Source organism: Mustela putorius, unplaced genomic scaffold (genome assembly GCF_011764305.1).
Source record: "Mustela putorius furo isolate JIRA1106 unplaced genomic scaffold, ASM1176430v1.1 tig00537350_pilon_pilon_pilon, whole genome shotgun sequence".
NCBI classification, from domain to species: domain Eukaryota; kingdom Metazoa; phylum Chordata; class Mammalia; order Carnivora; family Mustelidae; genus Mustela; species Mustela putorius.
In genome coordinates, this window is record NW_025422471.1 from 12,040,730 (window position 1) to 12,062,568 (window position 21,839).

The following is a 21,839-nucleotide window of genomic DNA, read 5'->3' on the forward strand; positions in this document are numbered from 1 at the left end:
TGGTTCAACATTTGTATATAATATGAAATTATTACCAGAGTAAGTATAGCTATCATCTATCACCGTGCAAAGTTAACACTTGATTTACATACTTTGGTGCTCCCATGTTAGGTGCATATATATTTATAAGTGTTTTTTCTTCTTGCTGGATTGACCCTTTTATCATTATAGAGTATTACTTGCTGCATTCTTTGTTTTAAAGTCTATTTTGTAGTATAGCTATACCAGGTCTCTTTTTTCCATTTGTATGGAATACTTTTTTTTACAATCTTTCATTTTCAAACTGCATCTTTACAGTTACAGTGAATCTCTTGTAGGCAGTACATACATGTATCTTGCTTGTTCGTTTGTGTATCTTGTTTTTTAACCCATTCTGCCACTCTGCCTTTTAATTAGAGACTTTAGTCCATTTACATTTTAAGTAATTATATATAGATATACATACTTATTATTTTGCTCATTGTTCCTGGTTATTTCTGTGGTTCCTCTGTGTCCCCTTATTCTTCTCTTGCTCTCTTCCCTTGTGGTTTGAAGACTTTCTTTAGTGTTATAATTAGGGTCCTTTTTCATTTATTTTGTATCTTTATTACAAGTTTTTCCTTTGTGACTATCATGAGGTTCAAATGTAACCAACTAAATACATAACAATATATTTTAAGTTGATAGCAAATTAAATTCGAATACATTCCAAAACTCTACACTTTTGCTTCCCTTCCATGTTTTTGATGCCACACTTTACATCTTTTTATTTAATGTATATCCCTTAACTAATTACTGTAGTCTTAATTAATTTTAGCACTTTGGTCTTTTAATCCTCACAGTAGGTTTGTATGTGATTCATCCACTACTTTTTTTTATATATTTATCTTCTTCAATGAGATTCTTCCTTTTGTATATTCTCTTGTTATTAATTAGGGCCATTTATTTTCAGCTTAAAGAAGTCCCTTTCACATTTCTTCTAACGTTTAGTAGTGATAAATTCCTTTAGCTTCTGCTTATCTAAAAATTCTTTATCTATTAATTTTGTGTGATAGCCTTGCCAGGTAGAGTATTCTTGGTTGGAAGTTTCCTTTTTCCTCTCAACATTTTGCATATCCCATGCCTCTTTCTTCTGATCTGCAAAGATTCTATTCAGAAATCTTCTGATAGCCTTATGGATTTCCCCTGTATGTAACAATTTGTTTTCTCTTATTGTTTTTAAGATTCACTCTTTAGGGTTTACTTTTGACATTTTAATTGTAATATGTTTTGATGTGGATCACTTTGGGCTCATCTTACTTGAACTGTCTGGGCTTCCTGGACCTGGATGTCTGTTTTTTTCCCTAAGTTAGGGAAGTTTGCAGCCATTATTTCTTCAAATAAGTTTTCTAGTTCTGTCTCTTTCTCTTCTGATACCCCTATAATGTGAATGTTATACAAATATTATATATTTGTCCTACAGATCCCTTAAAAATTATCTTCATTTTTTTAATTCTTTTTTTTTCTTTTTCCTGCTGCTATTCTGTCTGGGTGAGTTTCATTGCTTTGTCCTCCAACTTGCTGAGATGCTCTTCAGCATCATATAACCTGCTCTTGAACCACCATAGTGTATTTTTCAGTTCAGCTATTGTATTCTTCAGCTGTGACTTCTGTTTGGTATTTTTTATATTTTTTTATCTCTGTTAAAGTTCTCCCGTGTTCATCAATTCTTTTCCTGAGTTTGGTGAGCATCTTTATGAACATTATCTTGAATTTTCCATTAGACAGATTACTCATCTCTATATTGTTAATATCTTTTTCTGAGGTTTTGTTTTGTTCTTTCATTTGAAATATGTTTCTTTGTTTCCTCATTTTGCTTGGCTCTCTGTGTTTGTTTCCATGTGTTAGGGAAGGAACCACCTCTCTCAGTCTTGAAAGAGTGGCCTTCTATAAATGTTAATAATCCTCATTCAACCTTGTCCTTTCTCTTGGTTTTCTCTAAAACCTTAGGGAAAGTCTAAATACCTTGATTTAGTTTTTATGTCCCCATTGCTGAATGTATGCAAAGACCTGTCAGTTTTCCAAATGGAGAAATCTTATTTAGCAGCTAGTTTCAGGCTGATCAGAAGCCAGATCCAGAGGCAGCAGCTTTTTTTTTTTTAATAATTTTTTATTTTTTATAAACATATATTTTTATCCCCAGGGGTACAGGTCTGTGAATCACCAGGTTTACACACTTCACAGCACTCACCAAAGCACATACCCTCCCCAATGTCCATAATCCCACCCCCTTCTCCCAAACCCCCTCCCCCCAACAACCCTCAGTTTGTTTTGTGAGATTAAGAGTCACTTATGGTTTGTCTCCCTCCCAATCCCATCTTCTTTCATTTATTCTTCTCGTACCCACTTAAGCCCCGTGTTGCATCACCACTTCCTCATATCAGGGAGATCATATGATAGTTGTCTTTCTCCGCTTGACTTATTTCGCTAAGCATGATACGCTCTAGTTCCATCCATGTTGTCGCAAATGGCAAGATTTCATTTCTTTTGATGGCTGCATAGTATTCCATTGTGTATATATACCACATCTTCTTGATCCATTCATCTGTTGATGGACATCTAGGTTCTTTCCATAGTTTGGCTATTGTGGACATTGCTGCTATAAACATTCAGGTACACGTGCCCCTTTGCTAAAGAACATAAGGGATAAGACATGCTCACTGGCTTCAGAAAGGCAGCAGGAAAATGTCTTGACTGTGTGCACTCTCCAGTTTCAGGAATATAGCAAGAAAGTGCCTTGTCTGTGTGCATGTGCTGGCTTTAGGCCAGGAGCAGAATATTGTGACTACTTATATTTGCCAGCCCCAGCCAGGGAGTAGGGGAATGTAGCAAAACCTGTGCTCTCCAGCTTCAACAAGGCAATGGGATTGCCATGATAACTCACCCCACCTGTTTGAGAAAGGTGGGAGGAAGGTGCCACAACCAAGCTCATCCACTTGTGCTAGCAGAGTGGATAGATAGTGCAACACTGGTATTTGCCAGCACCTCCATCATTAGGAGGAGTTTCATCTGACCCTACCCCTTCAGAAGATGCTTTTAAATTAGCAAATGAATTTTCTTTCCATATAACCTAGACACTTCTCAAAGTGCTAATTTTCCCTAGATCTCATGGTGAGGGAAACCACCTGCAAGCCCTATAAAGGGGGAATCTGTTTCCTCTAGCATTTTAGGTCCCTTGGTTCATTGATTTTCTAAGCCAGACATTTTGGAGGCTTATCTCTCCAATGCAGATTCCAAAGGTTAGGGTGCTAGATATGGGGCACTAATCCCTCACTCCTCCAACAGAACTGCCAGACTGGTAAGTTCCCTCCCTACTAAGTGCTGCTGCACCAAGAGATGGGATTTGGGCAATATCATGTCTGACTCTCCTACCCTCTCCATGTGGTCTTTTTATCCTTTGCTGTGGAGAAGCAGTTCATCTAATTTTCAGATCTTTTTCAGAAGCAAATTATCCATTTTTAGCTGTAGATCTGATGTGTTCATGGGATGAGGAGAGTTCAGAATCTTCTTATACTGCCATCTGGCAGAAGTCTCCCCAGTGCCTTTGTTACTGATAATACTAAGTGCCAAAGAAATCCCAAATGACCTAAATTCTATAAATTACAATTTCTGGTTAGAATTAAAATGTTCACTTTAAAAGGAAATATTTCACAAAATTTCATTAATTCAGTTATAATTATATATGATGAGGGGAAGGGGAAGATGAAGTAGAACATTAATAGAAGCTTCTTCTACTGATGATGACTTTCCTTGTTTTGACCTTCCTATGGCAGATATTTAAATTTTGTTTGCTTTCTTTATATGGAATGCTTAAACATTTAGCTTATCTAAGGTGCAATGACCTGAATAATAGAAGCAGAGAAAACTGCTAATTTAGAGATTTTAAATGGGTAAACCTTGTAAATGGATTATGGAAATTTAAACATAACAAATCAGCTTTAATCATGTAGTTAATGAACTTCCACAATTTAACTGTGAACTTTCAAATGTTGGGTTATGTTTATAGTCAAAGTCAAGTATGCGTAAGCCAAGGGTACATAAGAAACAATTTAAAGGTCTTTATAACTTTTAGAGACTTCTGATGCTTTCTCTGAGTTTATAATATTTTCTGCACACCAATCTAGTAACCAAGCTAATCTTAAACTACTTCATCTAAATTTTGATTAGAATTGGCATCCTCCTTCCCCTGAAACTAATACTACACTATATGTTAACTTGAATTTAAATAAAATCTTGAGATAAAAAAAAATCTTGACATCCTACTACAGACTGAGTTTATTAGAGGCAGATATTTGTGTTCTGATATTCATTTCTCTTTCTACTCTTATGAGTTACATATAGAGTAGTCAAGTGAATCAAACTCTGTAGTGCTTCAGAACCAAACTACTATTTTTCAACCTGATTACTACAGAGAACATATGGAGCATGAACCCTGGCCTAAAAATTCTCATCATCTCTCTCATCATTACCTGTGAAAGCATTTCATCATAGTTTGAATCCTTTATGTTAGAGGTTGGCTGAGGCCTGGAGTAAAGAATGAAAATGTGACAAATGGCCACTTATTGGTCATTAACTATCATGATTAGAGCAGTCTGCCTCTCAGAGTGAGGGTCAGCATTAAGAAATGAAACCATTCTTTAGAATATCCTCTTGATAGAAATGAAGCTGTTCATTATCTGATCATTAGGGTCCATGCCAAATAAAACACATCTCTCACACAACCAAAGTCCTAATTGTTCATTTAGTTATTGGCTTAAACGGGAAGCAATGAAAAAAAAAAAAAGCAAATAACTAAGCAACTGTGCAATCTTCAGACCCTTATCTAAGTGCAGGATGATGTTTAATGCTAACAAAATAGCTCAGGGCAAATACATACTGAGAGCAACTCTGAGAGATTATATGTGGCACCCAGCCACATATAGAACTACAGCTATTGGTTTAGCTTAAAATTGTAGTAATTGCTACCTTGCCTCACTACTGAAGTAACAAGTCTCAAAAAAACTTAATTAAAATACTTGAAAATCGGTTTTTTAAAGTTACATAAATATAAACTAAAGAATTATCATGCTTAGGAATGATAAATAGGTAAAGGAAAAGATCACAAAAAAAATTAGAGAGACCCACACGATAGTGTATGTAGAAACAGCATAAAAATGCACAAAGACAGTGGCAATAGTGACAAACATCTTGATGCTAGCAGCAATATAAGGCAAGATTGTTTATTGGGTATTTGAGAATTCTCAGTTTTCCTCAAATACTTACATATTAATTTTATAGTGCTTGGAAATATCAGCTAAGTCAAATGAGCCTTAGTCCTCACATTAAGAATAAGTGATTGATACCTACCTTAACTTATTGGGTTATTGGAAGGAATTAAGAAGCTGCTTCAGAAATTTTGAAGTATTCTGGGATTCATAAAGGCTAGGAAAAAATATGGTTGACCTGGCTCCTCCCCTTGGCTCAAAGCCCTGAACTATTGTCAAGGAGAGAAGATATATCCATTAGGTAGAATACTGTTGAAAAAAGTGTTACATTCTTTAGTTTTGGGCTTTACTTGTTTGGGCTGTATACGTAAGGAGCTAAACTAATTTGATCTCGTGATTACCTTTAGTTTCGAGGGTACCCTTTTAAATCTTTTTTCCTCTTTCTTCTGTTGAGCTATCCTCCTCCTTATCTTTTGATCTACAGAGCTAAAATGATCTCAGTAGGGCAGGAAGGAGAAAAAAGGAAGGCAAAGACTTAGGGTTTTCTTAAGAGTTTCCAATGATGGTGAATAGGAACCTTGGACTCCTTCTAAGCTATTATCTAGTACTGTTCACAGTGGTAGAAATGAGGTCATAAATTCAGAGTTAAATGTTTATGGATCCAGAAATTTAAAAATATGTATTCAGTTCTTAGATCTCTCCAAAATCAGAGGGTAGGGAAAGAGGACCATGATGGTAATGATATCTTAGTGCTGCTATCTAGTCTTAAGACTTAATCTTAAGACATGTGACCTATCCCACATTTAACAATCCCAGGGCATCGAGAGTGTTCCATTAAAAACAAAGAACAGATGTTGGAACAAGATCACACAGGCAGAGTAGGAGGAAACCTTCATTCAAAAGGGAGAAGGAAAATCAAAGAGATGGTTAAATTGAAAAATGTTCTAGAATTAGTTGACAAAAACAGTGCTGTTGGACAGTTTAGAGGCAGCACATAAATCAAAAATTGAAAGGTAAAAGGATTTCAACTATTGAAAGGAGAAGAAAGTTGCTCAAAATCTACAACAAATGATAGAACAGGCATACCTTGGTGACTTAAAGAAAAGAGAAAGAGATTAAGAGGTTCCTAGTACATGGAGCCAAGACAGATTTCATGGGCACCAAGCTATGTAGGCACAAAAGACCCCCACATGGTTTAATGCTTTGTCAGCATATTGAAATTTTTAATAATATTTAAACAAGAAATTCTGCATTTTCATTTTGCAATGTGTCCACAAATTATGCAGCCAATCATTCTAAGAGTCCTTGAAAGTATCATTCTACCCCACATGTAAAACCCCTTATAAGATTCTCTTTGCTGCGTTATAATAACCAACCCATGAGAGTGAATCAAGTCCCCAAAGCTGGCATACTCTTAATGAAGAGAACATACAGGAACTGGCAGCAAGTATAGGGATAGAGGATAGAAAAATAATACCAAGAAAAAAAACTGTTGTAAAAGTATCTTGATATTTTAAAGAAAAATTCCCCTTATCAACGATCAACAAGCTTATTTCACAACAGCCAACAACACAGTAAACAGATAAGAGAACTTCCCAAATACCTTCTTCACTGAAAAAAAAAAGACTTTCCAGACACAGTAAGTATGCCACATTTGCACTGACTATGCATTTAAGTAGCTTTTATTTTATCAATAAAATAATGTAAAGGCTATGAGGAGGTATAATTTGTTATGATTTATAAACTATTTGTTAGGGAATAAAATCTTATGGATTTATGTTTACTCCCCCCCTTTCTTTTTACTATTTATAGCAATTGTAAAAAATTAAATGATTATGAAAAGAAAACTTCTATTTTAAGATGGCAGACTAGAGCATATGATTTACAGAAAACTCTGCCTGTCTTGTCCGGCAATATAACACAAATACATTTTGTTACAAATAGCCTAAGTAGATTTTTTTTTCCTATCTAACTGTATTTCTCCTTTGATCAACAATTTTGCCTTTGATGGCATAAAGAGTAAGTCATTTTCTATCACAGTAAAGATGTCAGAGTCAAATAGCTAATTTCTTTTAAAATGAATGACCAGAAATATTTAGTCCATCCAAACTGAGTTTTTTCAGGAATCTATCTAATTGCATAATTTAAATAACCTACAAAAATTTCAGCATAGTCATAAAAATACCAATCCAGTGAAGAGCCAAAATTTCAATGTGGTTTGTTAAAAGCTCAATGACCTTTGTTGGATGACTCTGCAAGCTTCAAGAACTCATGTAGAGTTGACTGGTGTCACGGTCATGCTTCTAGTAGAGTATGACCTTCAATCAAGGGGGCAGCAAAATATCAGTGATGAAACATGCATGGAAAAGGACCTACTGACTTGCAAGAATTTTCCTGGACATTATCTAACCTCCTGTGTCAGAGCAAAAGATCAAATGCTGAATGAAATTTTAATAAGTGCTGCTTTTAGAAGAGAAATAGCTAGCAGTTTATTTTCTGATAAGAAAGAAGAGGAATAGAAAATAGTTGACTTTCTGATTTATCTGTATTTCTAAAACCTAGAATAAAGACAAATAAATTACACATATTTTCCCAGGCCCTAGGAATACAATAAGGATGGCTACAAAGAGAAATCTCAATTTGGATGCTCCTTGAATATTCTTGAAAATAAAATATATTGACTTTAAGATGTGTATTAAGGAGGGCATGGATTTGCAAGGAGCACTGGATATTATATACAAACCAAGAATCATGGAACACTACATCAAAAACTAATGATGTACTATATGGTGACTAACATAACACAATAAAAAAAAGGGAAAAAAGTAAGATAGTTTCTAGATAGATACATAGTTTCTCTCTCTTACTCACTATATATATATTGCCATTCTTCTGATTGCTAATAGGAACCACTGGGATCAAAAGAAAAAAATATACAGTGTACCTGATATGGTGAGCTTTCAACAACTTTTACTGAAGTATAGTTGACATGCAATATTATATTAGTTTCGGTGTGCAACATGGTGATTCAACATTTATATATATTATAAGATGATCACCCCAGTAATATATATATTACAAGATGGTCACCACAGTATTACAAGATGATCACCACATCTAATCACCTTCTATCACCATACAAACTAAAATATTATTGACTATATCCCCTATGTTTTACCCACATCCCTGTGACTTACTTATTCTATAACCAGAAATTTGAATCTCTTAATCCCCTTCATATTAACCCATTTCCCTACTTCTCCCCAACAACCACTAGATTATTCTCTGAATCTACAAGTCTGCTTCTGTTGTGTTTCATTTGTACATTTGCTTTGTTTTTTTAGATTCCACATATAAGTTAAGTCATACAACATTTGTCTATATTTGTCTGACTTATTTCACTTAGAATAACACCATCTAGGTCCATTAATAATGTTGCAAATGGCAGGATTCTATTCATTTTTATGGCTAATATTCCATTGTATATATATACCATATCTTCTCTATCCATTCATCCACTGACAAACACTAGCATTGCTTCCATATCTTAGCTATTGTAAATAATGTTGCAGTGACCAAAAGGGAGCATATACCTTTCTGAATTAGTATTTTTATTTTCTCTGGATAAGTACCCAGAAGTGGAATTTGTAGATTCTTTGGTAGTTTTGTTTTTAATTTTTTCAGGGATGTCCAAATTGTTTTCTCTAGTGGTTGAACCATGCAAATAGTGCATGAGGGTAACCTTTTCTCCAATACTTTCTCTTACCTGTCATCCTCTCTAACAACTTGTTATTTCTTAACTTTTGGTAATAGTCATTCTGATAGGTGTACAGTAATATCTCATTGTGGTTTTGATTTCTATTTTCCTGATGAGTACTAATGTTGAGTATCTTTTCTTGTGTTTGTTGGCCATCTATATGTCTCCTTCGGAAAAAATGTCTATTCAGGACCTCTGCCCATTTTTTAATCAGTTTTTCTTTGGTGTTGAGTTGTATGAGCTTTTTATATATTTTAGACATATGATTATTTAATATATCATTAATTTAAGATATGATGTAATAATCTTCAGGTTTTCACCCTAAGTAGAGCTTCAAATTCAGTATCATAAAAAAATTAAGATTCTCAGAAAATCTCACATGCCATTTCTGTTCTTCCCATGACAATGTGACAACATATAAACACATGGAAGCCTATGAATAACAGAAGTGTTGTGCCTGGGGCAAAAACAGAAGAGTTCATACATTTGTGGAGCAAGCTTAGTGATGGGTCCAGACAGGACTATTGCTGGTACCGTCTGCTCCTTGGGAAACAAATACATTAAAAAAGGCACTATTTGAAAATGTCTTCTAGTGTTTCACCCTTACAATGCTTCCTTTCATAATACATTAACAACCATAAGCTCAACATCTCCGCATGTAGAGTGGATTGAACAAGTGCCACATTCAGAGGGCATGCCTCAGAAAACAAATTTTTCTTTCAGTTCTCTGATATCTGTATTTCTGCCTCAGTTTTGTAAGGTCCATAGTGTCATTAGAACAATGAATGTAAATCAAATAACATTCCAAAACATCATTTAAGCAAGTTCCTGATAATGTGACAAAACTCATCCCAAAGCATGAGCTAATACAAGTATTTCATGATGACTGAGGTCAGTAAGTCACAATGGGGTTTTGAAATAAACAGGACTTACAAGATCAACAATGATGCTGGTAAAGAAAAAAGTGCAGAGTTTATTGTGTAACAAGGTGATTTAAAATGGTGTGAAAAGATTTAAGCATAAAATTGACCCATGGAAACACTTGACTTCATAGAATTTGGCTTTGAGTTTAATTAGCCCATATAGATGAGAAACTTATGGAGTATCTAATTTAGATCATGATCTACCTGAAACATAGGGAAAACCTGATTCCACCTTAGTTTGTTCCAGGACTCTACAGTCAATCTCTCTCCTCTTATTTGTATAGCAACTAACAGCAGCCCAGGAATTACAATTGACAAAAGGTCATAATAAGATTTAATTTATGCTAGATGATAAAATCTTAACATATCAAAATCTCCTGGTAGTGCTGAAATGTGAGATCATCTCTCTTTCTCAAATTATCACCATAACCAACTAATTATTCATAGGACTTCTAAGACATGTCAGCATGGAAAGCATTTTATAAACACAAGCAGTGCTCAAGTGAAGAAGAACTAAAGTATTCCAGGACTCTCAGTTGCTTGACAGGATTTAAACAAAAAGGAATTATTTCATTTAGAGACAATGAAAAAGTCATGCAAGAATATGTGAAAGAATAGGTAGAAGCAACAGATATTGCATTTCTTGATTACATCAACTCTTTTATCCTTTATTTGCATTTTTTATATATTCACTTTCTAATGCCTGGAATATAAGTATTTTTTTAAATGAGTCTGTGTGTCTACTTTACTTAAATATTCTTGATACACTATTAATTAGGTTGATTTTTCACAACGTAAGTATAAATAATTATTCATAGCAGTACTTACTTATCTCTTATTTTCTAGGCAAAGAAAGATCATAGTGAACAAAATACACATTGTCTACTCCCAAGTATTTACAGTTTAGATGCAAAGACAATTCAATGTGTATCTGTGTTGGTATTTTATTTTTGTGAACATAATTCACGTCTTGAAATAAAACAGACATTGTTTACCCCACCATCTGACTTAGAAATAAAATGAATATTTGCTTTTTTTTAATGTTAAAAAAGTATAAAAATAACTTTAACTGAAACAAGTAAACAAGCATGTATGTCATTAAACATAAACATCCAGAAGAATGAATTTGAGAAGTCATAAAGAAAATTCCATTAGAAAGGGTTGGGCTGGGACTAAAGAGACATTGAAACAATTCCCATAGAGTGGGTCACATTTGTCAAGGAGTTTATGTTCAGTGTCCTTGTGGTCATGACAGATTTTTTAAGGTTTCTTCAAATGTTTATGTCAAGCATTGCTAGCCAAGAGTTGTGTCAAATATGACTTTCACGTTTATAGAACCATGAATTCAATAATAACTTTTAAGTTATTATCAAGATCAATGGCTAAACAAAAAATATCTTCTATAAAAACAATTTTTTAAATATAATTAGCTCAGCTCTTCTTTCTCAAGTTTCTTTCCCTTAAAATAGTTCTTAAATGAATGGTATTACCTTAATATTATAAGAAGTATAACTTTTCCCTGCCATCTTATTTATTATAAAATTATATTCTGAAAATATTACAAGAACTTTATAAAACACTGCATTTAAAAATTATTTCTGGCATACACATTTGACATTGTGGCCTCAAAAGTGTATAATCTTCTATTCATTATATACTATCCAGAAGAAGTAGTTCGACCTTTAAAAATGTGACCATAAAAGAAGCAATTTTAATTATAAAAACCTTGAAAAATTAGATCCACAAGCTGTGGCAAACACAGAATCTTTGGGAGCCTACCCATTCCTGAGAAAGAAGAAATTCTTATAAGCCAGGGAGTCAACGCCAACTTATTTCTGTTAAAATAATTTTATCACATAACAGCTACATATTTTAAAATATTTAATAGTTGTATGATATTCCATTATACAACTATAACATAATGTAATCAACTTTGTAGTATTAAATATTCATTTTATAATTTTGACTATTATAAAAATGCTATGATGCATATACCTTTATACATTAATACCTATACATATCTCCAACACTTTCTTTGAAAGTGCAGTAGTTTAATAAACTGGCTATTTTAGGAGTTATAATGTATTATTTCCTCTAAAAATATATCCATATTCATCCGTACAACAAAAATAACATGGCTAACTAAACCAGTTTCACAATGGATGTCATATTTTAAATGTGTTCCAGTAAGACAGACAAAAGTAATATGTATTGTTATTTGTATTTATTTTATGAATATTAAGGATAAGCTTTTTTCCTAGTTAACCATTCAATGAATGCAGACTGTTAGCCAGAAAGAGTGGGCTGATTAAAAAACATGACCACTAATGCAAAAAGTTTTAGAAAAGCAACCTCTGCGAATACAAAGAAGCATGTGGAAGGTTTAGGGAGATGGAGGATATTCTGTATCTTGATTGTGGTAGTGATCATACAGCATTTGCCACAACTTGTCAAAATGTACAGTTAAAAAGGGTGAATTTTACTATACATAAATTATAAATCAATAAACCTGACTTTAAAAAAGGCCAAGAATATTCATACTGTGCACACTGGTAACCCCAAAAATGAAAAGTAAAAGTAAAAAAAAAAAAGTAAAATAGTGTACCAAAAGTTTAAATGCATAAATCAAAAAAATTATTTCAAAATTAAAGAACACTTGAATATACATATTGAAATGGCACATTGTAACCCAGGAAAAATTGACACAGAACAATACAAATCCCTATTTTACTGAAGTAACTAAGCTTTAAGATAAAACAAATGAAACTTAGATAAAAGTTAAGTCACCCATGTGGCAGGAAAATTAGGCTATTAAATAAAAAAGAACAAAAACCACTGATTTCACAGGAGTTAATTCAGGTACCTAATGTGTAGCTAACTTATTCAATAAATATTTTTCCACATGTCATATTGAGGCAGGACATTGATATGAGGCTAATATTTTCCATATAAAGTAGGACATTTTTGTTTGTTACAGCTCAAGAGCGAATACTTCATTTGATAATTCTTGGTAAAGAGAACTTTAAAATATACAGAAATAAGACTTTTCGTGGATGCAAAAGGAACATTACATGCAATGATTAAATCTTTTTTTTTTTCCAGAACATATAAATTTTTTAAAAGGAGAGCTGATCGTAAGAATAGCAGATCTGGCAGGAGGACATTTTTAAGGTGGCTAAATGAGAATTAAGGTATTAAACCTGAAAGGTCCTAACAAAATGAAAGGGACTTAATACATATTTTATATCAGGGACTTTTACCAGCATAAGTATAATTCAGGTGGACAGAGTTGTGATAAACTAGAAAATTAAGAAGTTGGGGAGCATGGAGTGCAAAAGCTAGTCAGGTTGGTAAGTCTAGGAAAGCCTCAGTGACATACCATGTAGGTCTCACACCAACACCTGGGCTTCTGGCTGAGGTACTGCCTACCAGAAGGAGCTTCCCTCTAGAGGCATGGGTCTTTATTTTGTGAAAGACCAGTAACTCATTCCCTTCAGGTAAGTAAGCTTCCTTGATTCTCAGAAGATTTCAAACTCCAATAGATTTGCCAATGACTAATCTGATTAACTGATAATAATTAATGAAGCTTATTTAAAATATATAAAGAACTTACAAATCAATACCCAAAAGAAAAATAATAATCCAATTAAAAATAGGCAGACACATGAAAAGACACTTCTCCAAAGAAAATATCCACATGACCAATGGACACATGAAAAGATGCTCAACATCACTCATCATCAGGGAAATGCAAATCAAAACTACAAGAGATACCACATCACACCTGTCAGAATGACTAAAATCAAAATATAAGAAAAAATAAGTGTTGGCAGGATGTGGAGAAAAAGGAACACTTGTGCACTGCTCGTGGCAATGCAAACTGGTGGAGCCACTGTGGAAAACAGTATGGAGATACCTCAGAAAGTTAAAAAATAGAGCTACCCTATGATCCAGTAATCACACTACTGGAATAGTATGATTTCAAAAGAATAAAAAGCTACCCAAAGAATACAAAAACACTAAGACAAAGAGATACACACACCCCAATATTTAGAGGCAGCATTATTTACAATAAACAAATTATGGAAGAAGCCTCAGTGTCCAATGATAGATGAATGGATAAAGAAAAAGGTGGTACACACGCACACACACACACACACACACACACAACCAGAATATTATTCAGCCATAAAAAAGAATGAAATCTTGCCATTTGCTCTGACATGGTTAGAGCCACAGGGTATAATGCTAAGCAAAATAAGTCAGTCAGAAAAAGACAAATCCTATATGACTTCATTCATCTGTGAAATTTAAGAAACAAAACAAATGAGCAAAAGAAAAAAGAGAGAGGAAATCCAAGAAACAAACTAAAACTATTGAGAACAAACTGACAGTTACTAGAGGGACATGGGTGGGAGGAGGCATGAATCAGGTGTCGCGGATTAAAGGTACACGCTCTTCATGAGCACGGATGTAATGTGTAGAATTACTGAATCCCTATATTGTACACCTGAAACCAATGTAACACTGCATGTTGACGACACTAAAATTGAAATAAAATTTTTAAAATTTAATTAATGAAGCTGACCTTACTTTTCAGTTGCTCCATTCCACTCTAAGACATACATTTGTTGTTGTATTATAAAGCTGTCAGTGAATTCGAACTTGCCCCTTTGTTTCTCCAAGCAGCTAGAATTATCTCTTCCTGTACTTAAAAAAAGTGTATATGTATATTATTAAACATTGTCTTGATATAAAATTTGACAACCCCACATTTTCTCCATTTCTTTCTTTGATAGGTTGGGTTGGCACATTACTGTTCTGCTTGCCTTTATTCAGGGCATTTTCAATTTCTCTTCTGCATAGGTAAGTGATGTGATGTTCCAGGTGACTGGGTAGTTCGCCATCCTTAAACACATAATTTCCTACTTGGCTTCCTTATGCCAAGCAGACTTGAACACATTCAATACATTGAAGTGCAGAGGATTTCCTCCATTTGCATTTTAAATATTTCATTATCCCATATACCTTCCATAAATCTAGATAATTCCCTCTTCCCATCTAACATAAGGTTGTGCTCTCAGCAAGCCTGTAGAGTAAATCTACAGTTAACCAAGGAGGTCAAATATGAGGCATTCTGGGTGAACCAGATGTAACCTTTAAGTAATACAAACCTTCGTATTTTATCTCATATTGTTTATGAAAATCCACTTCACTGCCTCAGATAACATAGAACAAATCTGATATTTCTTTGATTCAACATTTCATGCTATTTGGAAGGTCAACATTATGAATATCAATTATTTTGATAGTGGGGATAGGCAATAGTAAGAATGTAATTATATCTATAAAAACTTTAAAACACTGAAATCGAAATTAGACCTAGTGTAACATATATTAGGATATACCAGCTCTCGGGGAGAGAACAGATTCAGAAGGGTTTTGTACAGCTCAGCCTTTCAGTAGCCACAAGCTCTCCTAAGTCAAAAACTTCTTTGTTAGGTCTTAAGGAAAAGGGATATTTATCTAGCCTGAACAATCATTGAGCCACACAGAGCTCTGACACTATCAAGGACTCCTGCCTGTTTAGTTAAGAGGATTTTGATGGTATTTCTGTTATTGTGAACTCTGGCATCCAAACATGGATAGCAAATATGCTGAGGTTTTTGGCATAATGGCTTCAAAAAATGGTGTGTTTATTCTGTAAAAGCACTACTTAGAAGGATGCCTGGGTCCCTCAGTCAGCTAAGCAACTGACTCGAGTTTGGCTCAAGTCATAATCTCAGGGTCTTGAGATCAAGACACGGGTCATGATATATGTTGAGCATAGAGTCTGCTTAATATTCTCTCTCTCTCCCTCTCCCCCTCCCCACTGCTGTGCATGTGCCTGGACTCTTTCTTTAAAAAGAAAACAAAACAAAAAGACACTTTTTAGCAAAATATATTTACAATGAAAATGAATTTTTATTGCATCAATTAATAGCCATCTCAAAAGATCTGCTATTTCACTTCTCAGTTGTTAAGATCCATATAATGTTCAAAGAAACAGTTTTTCCTCTGGTTAATCCACCTGTTACAAGAAGGAAATTAGACAAAGGATTAAATTAAGAATAAGAACCAAATAACAGAAATAGGACCAGTAATTTATGTTCCCTACTTTGTTGATGAGAAGAAAAGCTCTCCATAAATAGAAAAGGACTAACATAAATATGCACATTGCCTCAATTAGCCAAGATCCATCAATAGAGAGAAAAACTATGAAGGAAGTGCCAATCAGAAAGGTGCCCTGAGAAGAAATAAGAAGGCTAGATCAGCAAAATTTTTATTGTTTTTCTAAAAGAATTTGATTACCACTTCCTCATATTAGGGAGATGTAATAAAAAATTATATTTAAAAAATCAAATCATAAAAAAAAATAAATAAAAGAATTTGATTATATGGGGAGTTACAATAAGAACTTAGACCTTTCAGTTAGTTACTGACCAAATTTCTAACAAAAGAAAAAGAATCATCAATTGTTGCTCCTAAGAAATTAAAGCTTACTGGTCATTTTCATTTACACAAAATTTACTGAAAGCCGTGTCAGACTTTCTCATCATAGTTTGTTCTGAGTTCAGAAATTCTGCCAACTTAAATCCCATCCACATGCAAACACAAGACCTCACAAGAAAGCAAGCTCTGAAACTGAAACACAGTTCTTTGCATGCCCTTTTGGAGCTTTGTGCTACTATTCTCTTCAGCTGGATGCTGTTTATAAGACCTGGGTCACTTCACCCAACTTTGCCTCACTGGCTGATACTTTTGCTCAAAAATAAAAGTAAAAAAGTCTTTTCTTCTCTTGTTCAACTTGTTTCAAACGGAATTAGTTACCTTCTCACTAAAATTGGTTCCCTCTCTCCCCACAATCCTGACTCTGCCCCTGGCAACCACACTGAGTACTGCCGTTGAAGTCCTGACATGTTTCTCAGCTGTATCCTGCAGCACTGTGGTCGCTTTCCTAGACCAAGAACCTCCCCTCCCCCCGACAATTGGGTCATCACCCTGGGTACCAGTTCTCCTACAAATCCATCTTTGAGAAAGCCATCAGAGAGATCTTCACCACATGTGCAACCAGTCACATTACTCCCCCATTTACCATTTATCAGTGATTCCCACATGTAAATTCTTCCTTAGCTGGCATACAAGTTTCCCAGGCTCAGGGTCCAGTCATGTTTCCAGCTTTAACTAATCTGCCTTTTTCTAGAACACACCTCAGCTTATCCGCCTATACCTGCTGCTGCTCCACCTTCTCCAGAAGGGTATTACTGACCATTCTTAGCTATGATAATGGCCCTCCCTGCTTCCTTACACCCAATTCTAACCCAAGATCCCATTAAATAATCAGCCCTTATCGTATAGAATTTCAACTACCAGTGGCTGTGTATATATATACATAAGAGGTAAGAACTGAGAGATTTCTATCTCACTTGACCCCAGCCCCTATGCATAAATCAGCCTTTAATAAAACGTTAATTAGATTGACTGAACTTTCACCAGAGTTTCTGATCTAAGACCTATGATTCAGTAGGGCCCAGAGACTCCAATGGAATTAACAAAGCCACTGTTAGTTTAATCTTATACAGCAGAGATCTAAAATTGGGTATTAATCCACAGCATTCAGAAAATGTTCAAAAACTTTCAGAGCAGCTTGGTCCTTCTTAGATAATCTATATATGTGGTCTTGTGTGTTTCCAGTCTATAGAATTAAAAGCAGAAAAGCAGCACTAGCTGCATGTCCTTAATGCTGCAAATCTACTACTACACTGTGATAATCATGAGATTTAGAATGACCCTCTTCATTCATTACAGGAATAATATGACCTAAAAAAATATTTCTAACATTTTTGCTACCCCAAATATGCCATTTGTTCACCAAGCATTCAACTCCCTCACTAGCTTTCTGCCCTGCCATATCACATATCTTTTATTGCCCTCTGTGGCAGGTGTGATAGCAGCTTTTTATTCTTCCTTTTCTTTCTGTCATATTCCTGGAAGTGCCAACCCCCCTGCCTCTCCCTTGTTCATAAGTAGCTCTATAGACCTGTCACATCTCATGCAAGTCTTTGCTTCGTTGAAAGAACTTGGGACTCTGTCCACGGTGCTCCAGCAATAGCAATGTCAACTGCAAAAAAGAAACAGAACTGTCTGCCCTCTGGGAGCCTTTCCATGGAGAGTAGGGGTTGTTGGCCAGGGACTGGGCCAGCCAAGAGAAGTCTATGCCCAACCTGAGCTGAAATCTCCAGTGTGACTCACAGCCCTAAGAAAGCATTTTTAGATCAGGGATGCCGACTGGAAACAAGAAACCATGCTAATATAAAAGCCTCTGTGAACTTCTCATCTAATTTCCAAATAAAAATAATGTGGTTAAAACTTAATTATTCTACTGATAATGCTTCATTTTGAAAGCATAGAGGTATTAAGGATTTTTTTCAACTAAATTTCTTTTTTTTTTTCATTTCTTAAATTGTTTGTTCCAGCAATTCTAGACCATTAGCTGCTGTCAGAGTACTGTTTTTAAAAATACAAATGAGACAGTGACACTCTACTGTTTAAATATAGGAGTGACCCATGTATCGCTTTCAGATAAAGTGCTCTTTCCTTAATACAGTGTACAGGGCCCTTCACCTCTCATCTTTCCAGACTCATCTCTTACTCTACCTTCATACATGCTCTTTAATATAGAATGGAGACCAATATAACTTCTTGGTGATTTCTCTTATTATGCCACACTCTGAATTTGCCCTGGTGTTACAAAATTTATTCTCTACCTGTAATGTGGTATCACCCACCACCCACCTTCATCTACTCCTTCCTCAATATGCAATTCATGGCCCACCCTCTCTGGGATACCTGTCCCCTCTTGCCTCTGTCCCAATATCGTTCTTAGGTTCTCTTAGCTGTCAAAGCACCTGGCATGTACCACTATTGTGACATCTACTCCTCTGTATTCCAGTGCTCTTCCTATTAATCTACAGCTGCCACAGGAGTATGAATTATTTGAGAGGAGAATAAGCCTCATACAGCTTAGTTACCATAATACTCAATAGCATCTCAGTAAATGCTGGTTAAATATATAATAATGAGCAAATATTCACCAAAGCAAAGTTTTTTTTACTTGAATACCATGTCTGAAGAAAATTATTTGGCTAGTCATTTTTGCAAAATAAGTAGGAAAAGTAACTTTTGCTCAAACAAAGCAATTTTCAGTTTAAGGAATGATCACCTCAGGAGTCCTTCAAATAGCAAGTGATTCCAATGGATTTATAGGTTTAAAATGATTAATTAACTACTTGACAAAAATACAAGAAAGAAGAGAGATAGAAAGAATTTTAACAGGAGAATACAAAACCAAATGAAAATAAACCAAATGAAAGACATGCAAACAGCAAAAAAAGTGCTTCTGAAGCAATAATCAGGGGAAATATGATTCATTTTACATGTTTGATTTGCACACATTGCAAAAAACTGTCCATTGTGTAGAACAAAGATGAATCAGTATCTAACTTCCCAGAAAGATTTTCATATGTGAACTCTGAAGGAAGATTTATAGTATGTTACTTTTCCACTGTGTATATAGATTATATTGAAATAATCAATTATATTGAAATATATAATTGAAAGAAATTATGTTGTGTCTGTTTCCCAGGCAGGGTTATAAAGTTTTTAAGACCCCAGAGCATGTCTCATTCATGTTTGCATCACTAGGACTTAACATAGTACATGATCCCTAGAACATATTTTGGTTACTGAATTGACTCTATATTAGAATATTATTACTCTATTGAATATGTCACATCCAGAAGACAATAAATTTCCCCTACCAAAAGCCATGTTTTTAAAAATAATGTATATTTCATATCTCAAAATCCAGAAATTGTACAGTATACCTGAAAATGCCCCAAATTTGGGAGTATACATATTTGTTTTCCAACTTCTCCAGCTTCTAGTAAAAATCTTCATTACATATTGACAATTTCATTGCATATAATCATGACCTCAAGTTCTGACAACTATTCAGACTGAAATTCAATCTTAAAAAATCAAATTCAACATCCATTCATGTTAAAAACCCTCAAAATAGGTTTAGAAGAAATATACCTCAACATAATAAAAGCCATGTATGAAAAACCCACAGCTAATATCATCCTCAACAAGGAAAAACTGAGAACTTTTCCCCTGAAGTTAGGAACAAGACAAAAATGTCCACTCTCACCACTTTTATTCAACTTAGTACTGGAAATAGTAGCCTCAGAAATCAGACAACAAAAAGGAAAAAAAAGGCATTCGAATTGGTAAGGAAAAAATATGACTTTCATATTTGCAGATGACATGATACTATATATAGAAAACTTTTTGAAAGACTCCACCAAAATACTACTAGAACTGACAAATGAATTCAGTAAAAGTGCAAGATACAAAATCAATGTATAGAAATCTGTTTCAGAGAGAGGCAAGATGGCAGAGGAGTAGTAGACTGAAAGACATCAGATCCCAGAAGTTCAGCTAGATAGGTATCAAACCATTCCAAATATCTACAAACTCAAGCGGAGATCAAAGAGAAGAAGAGCAGCAATTCTAGGAACAGAAAATTGACCACTTTCTGAAAGTTAGGATGTGTGGAGAAGTGAATCTGAAGTGACAGAAAGACAGACCACAGGGGGAGGGGCCAGCTCCCAGCAAGCAGCAGAGCAGCAGAACACAAAATCAGAACTCTTAGAAGTCTGCTCCACTGAGGGATATCACTCCAGAGGCTAAGCAGGAGTGGAACCCTCACAGAGACAGTATGGTCTCAGGTCCCATGGGGTCACAGAAAGATTGAGGGTGTCTGAGTGTGGCAGAGCTGCCAGGTATCGGAGCATGGAATCTGACTACAGAGAAAGAGCAAGCAGTGAGCTCTCAGATTGGAGTTACCTTAAATCATGATCCAAAGCACAGCTGGAACACTGCTCTTCAATCAGGGACCCAATAAGTGGCAGATATGGGGAGACTCAGCTTCCTTCTCCAGGAGGAGCAATGTAGCAGGATCTGCTGGGTTTGGAAACTCCAAACAGGACCATGCACCTGAGATAGAAATGTTCAGTCACAGGTTAGGTGAGCTCAAAGCTCGGCCAGAGACCAAATAGAAAGGAGTTATTACTTATCTCTGAGGGCACACTGAGGAGTGGGGCCCCTAGCCTTTGGCTCATCCAGGCCATAGATTGGGAGGCTGCCATTTTCATTCCTCTCCTACAAAGTGGTACAGAAAGTGTTCAGGGAACAAAAGCTCCAGAGAGTGAACCCAAGCAGATTACTTAGCCCAACCTCTGGCAGGGGTGGTGCAATTCTGCCTCGGGCAAAGATACTTGAGAATCAATAAAACGGGCCGCTCCCACAGATCAGCAAGAACATCCAGCCAAGACCAAGCTCACTGATCAAAGAGAACAGCCAAACTCCAGAGCTAGGGAAGAGCAACGCATAGAATTCATGACTTTTCCCCATGACCTTTAGTCTTCCAAAGTTAAATTTTAAAAAATTTTTTTTCTTGATCTATTTTTTTTTAGCTTTTCCTCTTTGCTATTTTAATGTTTTCAACTAGTTTATATTAAAAATACCTTTCTAGGGCGCCTGGGTGGCTCAGTGGGTTAAGCCGCTGCCTTCGGCTCAGGTCATGATCTCAGGGTCCTGGGATCGAGTCCCGCATCGGGCTCTCTGCTCGGCAGGGAGCCTGCTTCCTCCTCTCTCTGCCTGCCTCTCTGCCTACTTGTGATCTCTCTCTGTCAAATAAATAAATAAAATCTTAAAAAAAAAATACCTTTCTAAAAAATCTTTTTACACTTTCATTGTTATAGTCATATTTTATCTCCTCATTGTATTTAACCTTATTTTGTGTACACATATAGGTTTTTTTCTTTCTAAAAA

The 21,839-nt window shown here is 35.2% G+C and overlaps 1 long non-coding RNA gene across 1 annotated transcript; it reads right to left on the bottom strand.

Moving 5' to 3' along the window:
- Positions 1-15,842: 15,842 nt before the first annotated feature.
- On the bottom strand, positions 15,843-21,056 carry LOC123390406. The gene is made up of 2 exons (XR_006604981.1): positions 20,853-21,056; positions 15,843-15,972 (listed from the first exon to the last, which is right to left on the bottom strand). It is a non-coding gene; the product is annotated as an uncharacterized LOC123390406 (long non-coding RNA).
- Positions 21,057-21,839: the final 783 nt, after the last annotated feature.